Raw genomic sequence first — 7,593 nt, 5'->3', positions numbered from 1 at the left:
TGCGCACGAAGTCGGAGCTCGGTTTGCCCCGGGTGCGCACCTTCGCCAGGGTGCGCACCTTGATGCGCACGCCTTGGCTGGGCTGCGCACCTTGGTGGGCGCCATGGTGCGCACCTTTCGTGCGCTCCAAGGTGCGCACGAAGTCGGAGCTCGGTTTGCCCCGGGTGCGCACCTTGGTGGGCGCCATGGTGCACTCCGAGGTGCCCAAGATTGGTGCGCACCAAGGAGCGCTCCGAAGTGCGCTCCAAGGTGCGCAGGTGCGCGCGAAGTCGAAAGTTGGGTTAATTGTCCGGTTTGCCTCGGGTGCGCACCTTGCGTGCACCTTCGCCAGGGTGGGCGCCTTGGTGCGCACACCTTGGCTGGGCTGCGCACCCGGGCGCGCACACCTTGGCACCCGCGTTTCCTTCATTTTAAATTTTTTTTTTTTACAATCTCTCAAGTGGGAAATTCTATAATCTCAACTTTTTTTGCCTTTTCAGGAAACTTTTGAATGGAGCGCATCATTGGTGCGCTCCGAAGTGTGCTCCAAGGTGCGCACCTCTGGTGTGCTCCAAAGCTCTCTCTAGCTGCGTGCACCTGCCCCGGCCGCGCACCCGGCCCCGCCCAGCTTCGCTCACCTGTCCCGGGCGTCTGGTGCGGAACCTTAGAGTAAGAAACATCACCGTGCACCTTGGCCAACGTGCGCGACTCGACCGAGCGCGCACTGGCCGAGGTGCACACCGATTTCACCTGGGTGCGCGCGCAGCACCTCGGGCGCACCGGGGTGCGCGCACAACGCCCGGGTTGCACCGTGGCCTGTGTGCTCGGGGCGCCTCGGGTGCGCGCTCGGTGTCGCCCCCGCGCGCGCGGTAGTGCGGGCAGCGCACCCCGGCCCGGCCCGGCCCCGACGAGAACGCAAACGGGCAAAAGGTTTATTCAAATAGCATTGCGACGCCCGGCGAAAAACTAAAAAAGGGTGCAACACCGGGACTTCCCGGGAGGTCACCCATCCCAGTACTACTCCGGCCCAAGCGCGCTTAACTGCGGAGTTCTGATGGGATCCGGTGCACTAACGCTGGTATGATCGCACCCGTTATGAGCTTGTCGCAGTGTGTACTTAGCAAACCGCGACCCACGTGCGAATCCACCCCGGCCACCCACCCCCGTCGAGGTGCACACCCTCCCTCGCGAAGTGCGCCCCGTTCGCCAAGTGTGAGCCCTGCCCGGGTGCGCGCACCTTGCTAGGGCGTCGGGTGTGCACCCGGCCCGGCCTACGTGCGTGCACCTGGACGGGGCGTCGTGTGCGTGCAGTGTCCCGTCTGCAACGCGGTGCCCACACACCACCTCGGGCGCAACGACCTGCGCTCACATGTGGGCCGAGTGCACCTTGGTGCATGTTCGGGGCGCCTCGGGTGCACGCTCGATCTTGCCCCGGTGCACCAAGGCGCTCGGTTTGCCCCGGGTGCGCACTTGGTGCAAGGTGGGCACCCAAAATAGGGATCAAGCACCAAAACACAAGTTTCGGGATGCAAAATGGGACCCAAGGACCACAAATGCGTTCCAAGACCCATGATGGGTCCACGAGAACAAAAATGTGTTCCGAGACTTAATAAACAAATATTGGGTTTTAGGAGAAGAAACATGCTCTGATGCCCAAAACGAGAATCGACCCCGAAAAGGCCACAGGCCAAAAGTGGGATGCGAGACAAAAAAAAATGGGACCCGAGGACCAAAATTGGGTTCCCAGGTCGAAGACAGGGCAACCGGACAAGAAACGACCTCTAAGGCTCGAAATGAGTCCCGACGACTAAAACTTGACAAGAAGCACCCATCAGGCACCCAACTCGACACCCATGGGATGCCGACCCACCCGGGCTTCCACCTAGCACACCTTGGCACCCACCCACCCTCGCACCCAACCTCGCACCCAACTTAGCACCTTTGAACCCACATTGGCACTCACCCTGACCCTGGCACCTTGGAACCCACATTGGCACTCACCTTGACCCTGGCACCCACCTTTGCACTCACCTTGGGACCCACCCTGGCTCCCACCTCGGCACCCACCCAGACACCCACCTTGGTTCCTTGGCACCCACCTTGGATCCTTGGCACCCACCCCGACACCCACCTTGGCACGCAACTTGGCTACTTGCCACCCACCTTGGCTCCTTGACGCCCACCCCGACAACCACCCCGTGACCTACCCTGGCTAGGGTTGGTGCACACCCACCCTGGTGCCCACCTTGGCACCCACCCCATGACCCACCTTGGCACGCACCTTAGTACCCACCCCGTTACCCACCCTAGGACCCACCCCGTGACCCACCTTGGCCAGGGTGGGTGCCTTGGTGCGCACAACTTGCCTGGGCTGCACACCAGGGCGGGCTCAAGATGGCACCCGCGTTCCGTTTTTTTCACTATCTTTCAAAACGGAAATTTTAAAATCTCGTTTTTTTTTTTTTTTTTGCCTTTTCTGGAAATTAGTGAAGGCAGCGCATCAAAGGTGCGCAATGCTGGTGCGAACCCGGGAGCGCTCCGATGTGTGCTCCAAGGTGCGGCGTGCACGAAGTCCGAGCCCGGCTTGCCCCGGGTGCGCACCTCGCGTGCACCTTCGCCGGGGTGAGCACCTTGGCTGGGTTGCGCGCCCTGGTGCGCACCAAGGAGCGCTCTGAAGTGTGCTCCAAGGTGCGGCGTGCACGAAGTCGGAGCTCGGTTTGCCCCGGGTGTGCACCTCGGGTGCGCACCTCGCGTGCACCTTCGCTGCGGTGGGCACCTTGGCTGGGTTGCGCGCCTTGGTGGGCACCATGCAGTGCACGAAGTCGGAGCCCGGTTTGCCCCGGGCGCGCACCTCCGCCAGGGTGGGCACCTTGGTGCGCACAACTTGCCTGGGCTGCGCACCAGGAAGGGCTCAAGATGGCACCCGCGTTCCGTTTTTTTCACTATCTTTCAGAACGGAAATTTTAAAATATCGTTTTTTTTTGCCTTTTCTGGAAATTAGTGAAGGCAGCGCATCAAAGGTGCGCAACGCTGGTGCGAACCTGGGAGCGCTCCGATGTGTGCTCCAAGGTGCGGCGTGCACGAAGTCGGAGCCCGGTTTGCCCCGGGTGCGCCCTGGTGGGCACCATGGTGCGCACCAAGGAGCGCTCCGAAGTGTGCTCCAAGGTGCGGCCTGCACGAAGTCGGAGCCCGGTTTGCCCCGGGCGTGCACCGCGGGTGGGCACCTTGGTGCGCATGCCTTGCCTGGGCTGCGCACCAGGGCGGGCTCAAGATGGCACCCGCGTTCCGTTTTTTTCACTATCTTTCAAAACGGAAATTTTAAAATCTCATTTTTTTTTGCCTTTTCTGGAAATTAGTGAAGGCAGCGCATCAAAGGTGCGCACCTCGCTGCCCACCACGGTGCGCAACGCCGGTGGGCACCCGGGAGTGCTTCGAAGTGTGCTCCAAGGTGCTGCGTGCACGTTGTCGGAGCCCGGTTTGCCCCGGGTGCGCACCTCGCGTGCACCTTCGTCGGGGTGGGCACCTTGGCTGGGTTTGCCCCGGCTGCGCTCCGAAGCGGGGTTATTGGAGCGCCGCCTCTTTTTTTGTCGGAGCGTTTGGTGGGGTTTCTCGCATTGGCTCTTCCCAGGCCCGGTTGCCACCCTGGCGCGCACGAAGTCGGAAGTAGGGTTAATTGCCCGGGTGCGCACCTTTGCCAGGGTGGGCACCTTACCTGGGCTGTGCACCAGGGCGGGCTCAAGATGGCACCCGCGTTCCGTTTTTTTCACTATCTTTCAAAACGGAAATTTTAAAATCTCCTCTTTTTTTTGCCTTTTCTGGAAATTAGTGAAGGCAGCGCATCAAAGGTGCGCACCTCGCTGCCCACCTTGGTGTGCTCTGAGGTGCGCACCCGGGAGCGCTACGAAGTGTGCTCCAAGGTGCGGCGTGCACGTTGTCGGAGCCCGGTTTGCCCCGGGTGCGCACCTCGCCTGCACCTTGGCCGGGGTGGGCACCCTGGCTGGGTTTGCCCAGGGTGCGCTCCGAAGCGGGGTTACTGGAGCGCCCCCTCTTTTTTTGTCAGAGCGTTTGGTGGGGTTTCTCGCATTGGCTCTTCCCAGGCCCGGTTGTTGGGTGCGCTCCCACCCTGGCGCGCGCGAAGTTGGAAGTTGGGTTAATTGCCCGGGCGCGCACCTTCGCCAGGGTGGGCACCTTGGTGCGCACACCTTGGCTGGGCTGCGCACCAGGGCGGGCTCAAGATGGCACCAGCATTCCCTTTTTCTCACTATCTTTCAAAACGGAAATTTTAAAATCTCGTTTTTTTTTGCCTTTTATGGAAATTAGTGAAGGCATCGCATCAAAGGTGCGCACCTCGCTGCCCACCTTGGTGTGCTCCGAGGTGCCCACCACGGTGCGCTCCGAGGTGCCCACCACGGTGCGCAACGCCGGTGCGAACCCGGGAGCGCCCCGATGTGTGCTCCAAGGTGCGGCGTGCACGAAGCCGGACCCCGGTTTGCCCCGGGTGCGCACCTCGCGTGCACCTTGGTGCGCACACCTTGGCTGGGTTGCGCGGCCTGGTGGGCACCATGGTGCGCACCAAGGAGCGCTCCAAAGTGTGCTCCAAGGTGCGGCGTGCACGAAGTCCTAGCCCGGTTTGCCCCGGGTGCGCACCTTCGCCGCGGTGGGCACCATGGCGTGCACGAAGTCGGAGCCCGGTTTGCCCCGGGTGCGCACCTCGCGTGCACCTTCGCCGGGGTGGGCACCTCGGCTGGGTTGCGCGCCCTGGTGCGCACCAAGGAGCGCTCCGAAGTGTGCTCCAAGGTGCGGCGTGCACGAAGTCGGAGCCCGGTTTGCCCCGGGTGCGCACCTTCGCCGCGGTGGGCACCCTGGTGCGCACCATGGCGTGCACGAAGTCGGAGCCCGGTTTGCCCCGGGTGCGCACCTCGCGTGCACCTTCGGCGGGGTTGCGCGCCCTGGTGCGCACCAAGGAGCGCTCCGAAGTGTGCTCCAAGGTGCGGCGTGCACGAAGTCGGAGCCCGGTTTGCCCCGGGTGCGCACCTCGCGTGCACCTTCGGCGGGGTTGCGCGCCCTGGTGGGCACCATGGTGCGCACCAAGGAGCGCTCCGAAGTGTGCTCCAAGGTGCGGCGTGCACGAAGTCGGAGCCCGGTTTGCCCCGGGTGCGCACCTCGCGTGCACCTTCGCCGCGGTGGGCACCATGGCGTGCACGAAGTCGGAGCCCGGTTTGCCCCGGGTGCGCACCTCGCGTGCACCTTCGCCGGGGTGGGCACCTCGGCTGGGTTGCGCGCCCTGGTGCGCACCAAGGAGCGCTCCGAAGTGTGCTCCAAGGTGCGGCGTGCACGAAGTCGGAGCCCGGTTTGCCCCGGGTGCGCACCTCGCGTGCACCTTCGCCGCGGTGGGCACCATGGCGTGCACGAAGTCGGAGCCCGGTTTGCCCCGGGTGCGCACCCCGCGTGCACCTTCGCCGGGGTGGGCACCTCGGCTGGGTTGCGCGCCCTGGTGCGCACCAAGGAGCGCTCCGAAGTGTGCTCCAAGGTGCGGCGTGCACGAAGTCGGAGCCCGGTTTGCCCCGGGTGCGCACCTCGCGTGCACCTTCGCCGCGGTGGGCACCTTGGCTGGGTTGGGCACCATTGAGCGCTCCGAAGTGTGCTCCAAGGTGCGCACCATGGCCCTCCAAGGTGCGCAGCATGGCGTGCACGAAGTCGGAGCCCGGTTTGCCCCGGGTGCGCACCTCGCGTGCACCTTCGCCAGGGTGGGCACCTCGGTGCGCACACCTTCTCAATGTTTTCTTGCCTTTTCTGGAAATTGGTGAAGGCAGCGCATCAAAGGTGCGCACCTCGGTGTGCTCCGAGGTGCGAACCCGAGAGCGCTCCGAGGTGCCCACGAAGTCGAAAGTCGGGTTAATTGCATTGTTTTCCCCGGGTGCGCTCCGAGGTGCGCAACATCGGTGCGCACCAAGGAGGGCTCCGAAGTGTGCTCCAAGGTGCGCACGATTCGGAGCTCGGTTTGCCCGGGGTGCGCACACCTTGGCTGGGTTGCGCACCCTTTGTGCGCTCCAAGGTGCGCACGAAGTCGGAGCTCGGTTTGCCCCGGGTGCGCACCTTCGCCAGGGTGCGCACCTTGATGCGCACGCCTTGGCTGGGCTGCGCACCTTGGTGGGCGCCATGGTGCGCACCTTTCGTGCGCTCCAAGGTGCGCACGAAGTCGGAGCTCGGTTTGCCCCGGGTGCGCACCTTGGTGGGCGCCATGGTGCACTCCGAGGTGCCCAAGATTGGTGCGCACCAAGGAGCGCTCCGAAGTGCGCTCCAAGGTGCGCAGGTGCGCGCGAAGTCGAAAGTTGGGTTAATTGTCCGGTTTGCCTCGGGTGCGCACCTTGCGTGCACCTTCGCCAGGGTGGGCGCCTTGGTGCGCACACCTTGGCTGGGCTGCGCACCCGGGCGCGCACACCTTGGCACCCGCGTTTCCTTCATTTTAAATTTTTTTTTTTTACAATCTCTCAAGTGGGAAATTCTATAATCTCAACTTTTTTTGCCTTTTCAGGAAACTTTTGAATGGAGCGCATCATTGGTGCGCTCCGAAGTGTGCTCCAAGGTGCGCACCTCTGGTGTGCTCCAAAGCTCTCTCCAGCTGCGTGCACCTGCCCCGGCCGCGCACCCGGCCCCGCCCAGCTTCGCTCACCTGTCCCGGGCGTCTGGTGCGGAACCTTAGAGTAAGAAACATCACCGTGCACCTTGGCCAACGTGCGCGACTCGACCGAGCGCGCACTGGCCGAGGTGCACACCGATTTCACCTGGGTGCGCGCGCAGCACCTCGGGCGCACCGGGGTGCGCGCACAACGCCCGGGTTGCACCGTGGCCTGTGTGCTCGGGGCGCCTCGGGTGCGCGCTCGGTGTCGCCCCCGCGCGCGCGGTAGTGCGGGCAGCGCACCCCGGCCCGGCCCGGCCCCGACGAGAACGCAAACGGGCAAAAGGTTTATTCAAATAGCATTGCGACGCCCGGCGAAAAACTAAGAAAGGGTGCAACACCGGGACTTCCCGGGAGGTCACCCATCCCAGTACTACTCCGGCCCAAGCGCGCTTAACTGCGGAGTTCTGATGGGATCCGGTGCACTAACGCTGGTATGATCGCACCCGTTATGAGCTTGTCGCAGTGTGTACTTAGCAAACCGCGACCCACGTGCGAATCCACCCCGGCCACCCACCCCCGTCGAGGTGCACACCCTCCCTCGCGAAGTGCGCCCCGTTCGCCAAGTGTGAGCCCTGCCCGGGTGCGCGCACCTTGCTAGGGCGTCGGGTGTGCACCCGGCCCGGCCTACGTGCGTGCACCTGGACGGGGCGTCGTGTGCGTGCAGTGTCCCGTCTGCAACGCGGTGCCCACACACCACCTCGGGCGCAACGACCTGCGCTCACATGTGGGCCGAGTGCACCTTGGTGCATGTTCGGGGCGCCTCGGGTGCACGCTCGATCTTGCCCCGGTGCACCAAGGCGCTCGGTTTGCCCCGGGTGCGCACTTGGTGCAAGGTGGGCACCCAAAATAGGGATCAAGCACCAAAACACAAGTTTCGGGATGCAAAATGGGACCCAAGGACCACAAATGCGTTCCAAGACCCATGATGGGTC

At 63.7% G+C, this 7,593-nt stretch overlaps 2 non-coding genes across 2 annotated transcripts; both read right to left on the bottom strand.

Annotated features, from left to right (window-relative positions):
* Nucleotides 1–952: 952 nt before the first annotated feature.
* LOC131873390 (5S ribosomal RNA) lies at nucleotides 953–1,071 on the bottom strand. The gene has a single exon (XR_009371349.1). It is a non-coding gene; the product is annotated as a 5S ribosomal RNA (ribosomal RNA).
* Nucleotides 1,072–6,987: 5,916 nt separating this feature from the next.
* Nucleotides 6,988–7,106, bottom strand: LOC131873389 (5S ribosomal RNA). Its single transcript, XR_009371348.1, has one exon. It is a non-coding gene; the product is annotated as a 5S ribosomal RNA (ribosomal RNA).
* Between the last annotated feature and the right edge of the window lie 487 nt (nucleotides 7,107–7,593).

The sequence above is a fragment of the Cryptomeria japonica genome, unplaced genomic scaffold (assembly GCF_030272615.1).
Source record: "Cryptomeria japonica unplaced genomic scaffold, Sugi_1.0 HiC_scaffold_1658, whole genome shotgun sequence".
In the NCBI taxonomy this organism is placed as follows: domain Eukaryota; kingdom Viridiplantae; phylum Streptophyta; class Pinopsida; order Cupressales; family Cupressaceae; genus Cryptomeria; species Cryptomeria japonica.
The sequence above is the reverse complement of the archived record's forward strand: the minus strand, read 5'-3'. Positions and strand labels throughout refer to the sequence as shown.